General features: G+C 42.5%; 1 non-coding gene across 1 annotated transcript; it reads right to left on the bottom strand.

Moving 5' to 3' along the window:
• Nucleotides 1-115: 115 nt before the first annotated feature.
• Nucleotides 116-303, bottom strand: LOC140939433 (U2 spliceosomal RNA). Its single transcript, XR_012165783.1, has one exon. It is a non-coding gene; the product is annotated as a U2 spliceosomal RNA (small nuclear RNA).
• Nucleotides 304-5,000: the final 4,697 nt, after the last annotated feature.

Here is a 5,000-nt window from a genome sequence, read left to right as displayed (position 1 = left end):
AGCCTGACGCGGGGGACACCAGTGAGCCACAGGGTACCCAGATGTTGAAAAAACAAGCACAGGAAAAAAATATAGAAATACATGTCTCTTATTAATTGAATATTTCTTCCCCAAGGGGAAGTGGGCCGCACTCGGAGGTAGTGCTATACCGAGGCAACCCGTGGCTGGGACGAGGCAAGCCTCCTTTCCACAGCCCAATTCCAAAAATCAGTTTAATATATGAGCTGCTCAATGAGCAGCGTATCAGATATTAAGCTGATAAGAACAGATTTTCTGTTTTAAAAATTTTATTCATAAAATCATCAGCACTAGAAACTATTTACAATCACAGAAGTCTGAGTTACTGTAAAGCTCACAGTTCAATTACATATGGTAAATCTAGTAAGATCAAGTCCATGATACACTTAACAATTCTCTTAACACAAGGAAAGCTATAATAGTAAAACAAAAATCAAAAGGAAAAGAAAAGAGTATCATTCCGGATAAAACAAAAGTTGGGCTCACCCCAAACACGTAGAAATTTCTCGCGTGAAAAACGATGAAAATCAAGTTTAACCCTCCCCTTAATAGAGTGAAGCGCATACTTAATGAGAGCAGACGCTTCCTCGCGGCCATTATGAAATGTACTCTTGTTACGAAAGGTCCAAACAGAAAATACTACGTTCTTAATTACAAAGGAAGCTATACGAAATTTCCTCGCATCGCAAGAAAAACAAAAAAAGAAAACTGTACAGACGTTTATAAGAAAATCAAAGCCGAGCAAGGCAGATAACACGGGACGGAAATGAGCCCACACTCTTTTAACTCGGGAGCAATTCAAAAAACAATGATCAATCGTTTCTCTTCTATCACACATCGCGCATTTATACGAGGAAATGTAGCCCCAATTAAACAAAGAGTCGCGCACTTTAACACCTCTAAGGGCGATCAACCAAAATAAATCATTAAGACGATTATCACAGAGGGAATCCCTAACCTTAGTCCAGTAATCGCGGATCGAGAAACCTGGACCAAGGTAAGGGACCCAAGCGCGGTGCAGAGAAGGCGGAGAAGAAACTTTATTAAGCGCGCAGTAAATAGCTTTAGATGAAGGCGGCGTATTAACAACATCAAAACGAGACATTACAGATAAACAGGATGAATAAAACGGAGTAGGCTCAGGAGAACTAGGAGCGGAATTATCCCGTAGAGATAACCATTGCGGATCAAACCTGGCTAAATGCCAGCCAACGAAATATTTACAGAGGAAAAAACACTTATCTTCAGGATCGCGAATCATCGTAAGCAAAGCGGAAACACGCAAGGAATCACATTTAAGAGGTAGATTAACAATGCCAAGACCGCCATCCGAAACATGACAGGACAAGGAACCTCGAGCAACAGTTTCAATCTTAGATCCCCACAAAAAGGGCCAGATAATCTGATTAACTCTACGGGTAACCCATTCAGGAAGCGTGAGGACACGCGCGAGATAATAAAATTTACTGAGCCCGATAACGTTAATGACTAGACTTTTACCAACAAAGGACAAAGAACGCGATTTCCACAAATTAATCGATTTCTCTAGTTTATTGATTCGGGGGAGCCAGTTATCTTCCTCAACTGGGACAACCCCGAACCAAACGCCTAGGATCTTCATCTTCTGAACCCAAGTGAGGCCAAGTGGCTGGTCCTCGCGTGACCTCCACGCACCCAGCCACATGGCCTCAGTCTTAGAACGATTTAACTTAGCTCCTGATCCTTTTTCATAAAGAGAGATAACATTAAATAACTGAATTAAAGATGAAATATTCTTCACAAAAGTTGTTGTGTCATCTGCATATTGACGAACCCGGAAATGTACACCCTTAGCACCAGGTAATAAAAAACCGGTAATAAACGAAGAAGATCTAATTAATGAGGCAAGTACCTCAACGCACAAGACATAAAGCAGAGGGGACAACGGGTCACCCTGACGAACGCCACGATTGATTTCAATTTGTTCAGTAAGATACCGTTAAGAATTATTTTCATATTAGCACCTTTGTAGAGCGTAGAAACCCACTTGATAAAACACGAACCGAAGCCAAGGTAAGAAAGCAATTTAAACAAAAAGGAATGATTGACGCGATCAAAGGCTTTTTCCTGATCTAAACTAACAAGGATACCAGATTCATTTGTTCGGTTAATATAATCAAGGACATCGCGTAACATAGTAACATTAGAAGAGATTGAGCGACCCGGAACAGAACAGGTCTGGTCCGGGTGAACAATACTTGCCATGACACGGGAAAGTCGCAGCGTAATCACTTTTGACAGAATTTTGTAGTCGACATTTAATAAAGAAATCGGCCGCCAATTTTTTAAGTCTTTCATATCGCCACGTTTTTTAAAGAGCAAACGAGTAACACTGGTGCGAAGAGAAACAGGTAAAGACTCATCAAGAAGACATTGTTTATACAGGCGACACAACAAAGGCCCTAAAATATTCCAAAAACAGAGATAAAATTCTAGAGTAAGACCGTCAGGACCAGGAGATTTATTTAACGATAAACTCTTAACAGAAGTAGTTAGCTCCTCCAAGGAGACCGGACCGTCGCAAGAAGCAGACTCTTCGGAAGACAATTTCAAATCGAGCTGAGAAAATAAATGTTGTTGACACACAGGGTCGATCTCTTCACATGCAAATAATTTGCGATAGAAGTTCACGTGAACCTGTTCAAGGTCAGCACGTGAAGTAACCTCATTACCATTCGGATCATACATAGCGGAAACACGGTGCTTTTCAGCGCGCTCCTGTTCTAATTTAAAGAAAAATCGAGTAGGTTTTTCACCCTCCTCTAACCAGCGAGTTCTGCTTCTTAGTTTAACGCCCTCAATTTCAGTCCTAGTAAGAGCAGCGAGTTGTGCTTCTAAAGATATAATTTCGGAGCGAAACGACAAGTCACCTTGAACTAAGAAGCGCTTACAATCAATTAAGCGGTTAGTCAAGACAACCATTTCACGCGATAATTCAGCGCGTTTATTACTAGCAAATGATATACAGTCGCTCTTGATAGACTCTTTGAAAAAATCCCACCACAATAAAATAGACTGAAAGCAAAAAATACTAGAAGAAAGATCGGCGATACGAGAACGAATATAGTCACAGAAATCAGGATCATCTAACAGAGAATTATTAAATTTCCAGAGGCCAGGTCCCCGGGGAACGAAAAGAGAGAAATCCAGGTGCAGATTAACATAATCATGGTCGGAATAACAACATGGGATAATTGAAGAGGACGAAAACAACTTAGCAATGTTCGACGATAAATAAAACTTATCAAGGCGACTAGCGATCGAGTAATCTGAATTAAACCAGGTGAATTCACGCACTCCGGGGTGCGATCTACGCCAAACATCGACTAGGTGAAAGGTAGATTTTAACTCATTAAATTCGTTGTTGATATTAACATTCCCGCCGAGTTTATCAAGAGCGCTGTCATAACAATTAAAGTCTCCCCCTAGAATAAGGCCTTCTGCCGGAATAAAAAATTCATGCAACCCAGAAAAGAAATCCCTACGCTCAGCTAAATTGGTAGGGGCATAAACGCATAAAAGATTGAATTTACTATTGTTAAAAGCAACCAGTAAACTAATAAGGCGACCACTTGAATCCCTTTTCCAAGAAAGAACTTCGCAATCAAAACGATCATTAATCAAAACAAGAACACCGCCCTGCTTCCCGATTGCAGGGGACCAATAACTCTTACCGCGCCAACGAGAGGATAAGGAGACAATTGATTTCTGATCAGAAATCAAGGTCTCCTGAAAAAAACCGAAATCATAATTTTTGCGAACTAAATTGAAAAACGCGTCTGCATTTTTCTCAAAACCCCTTACATTCAGTGAAATAACCTTGAAGGGAAAGGAATTCAAGTAACGTCCGGAGGATCATTACTGGGTCGCAATCTCTTACTTGTCACCAGAGACGGACGAGTAGGTGTGCGAGAGGGGGGGGTAGGGCCATCAGATCTCATACGCTGTGGTTTCCGCGTTGGCGGAGCTTTCCTTCTCTTCTTGGTCGCAACAGCAAGAACATCAGATTCGCGAACAGATGGATCAGCTACAGAGGAATCATTCTCACCATCGGAGCGCTCGGCAGGACTGTCATCCTCAGAGGAACTGCTTTCCTCATCATCCTCCTCATCTTCATCTGCGGTACTAAAATCAACATCTCTGTCATCATCCAGGTCGTCAGAACCAAAAACCTCCTCAAGTAAAGGGATGACAGGGGACGGGGAGGGTACTAAAGATCCCTGGGAATCCAGAATCGGCCGGTGTGAAGAGTCACCAGAAGGCTGAGTAGCGTCAGCATCAGTAGCCTGCACTTCGTTAAGTGAAATATCCGCAGGGGGGGGGCGATCATTAGCAGCAGAGGGATCACGATCGTCGTTGACAATGAGAGGATCACGGTCATCATTGGCAGCGGGGCGTTCCGTAGTTCCAACTTCTTTAAGCGTGGGTCGTTTATACCAGGAATGGGGGCAATCAATCGCGAAATGAGACGTATCCTTGCAAATACAGCATTTACTGTCCTCAGGACAATCACGGGAGACGTGTCCGATCTGATCGCAATTGAAACAAATCTTATTCCGGCAATCCTTAATAAGGTGTTCATCCGAGCCGCATTTTCGGCAGGTCTTGGGCTGATTATCATATTTGACTCGCACCTGGTATTTTCCAAAGCGAAGAAAACAAGGTATGTCGCTGGATAGTGCCATTCGGAGATGACGGACGCCGTTGAAAACGTCAGGAAATTCCTGACATTTACCTCTTCGGATAGAATAAATTCGACCGTAAACGCTAAGGCGTTCGCGAATTGCCGAGTCAGGTAATTCATGCGGAGCATCATAAACGTTCACAAATGTTAATCTGCGAGAAGCAGGATGAGAAACACGTGCTACTCTACGAACCACAAAAGCAGATTTGCGTAGAAAACGGTCGCGGTAATCCGAAGTAGAGAAGGTAATAAGAACAGA

Source organism: Porites lutea, chromosome 5 (assembly GCF_958299795.1).
Source record: "Porites lutea chromosome 5, jaPorLute2.1, whole genome shotgun sequence".
Classification (NCBI taxonomy): Eukaryota; Metazoa; Cnidaria; class Anthozoa; order Scleractinia; family Poritidae; genus Porites; species Porites lutea.
Note: the sequence above shows the minus strand (reverse complement) of the source record. Positions and strands in the feature narration are given on the sequence as shown.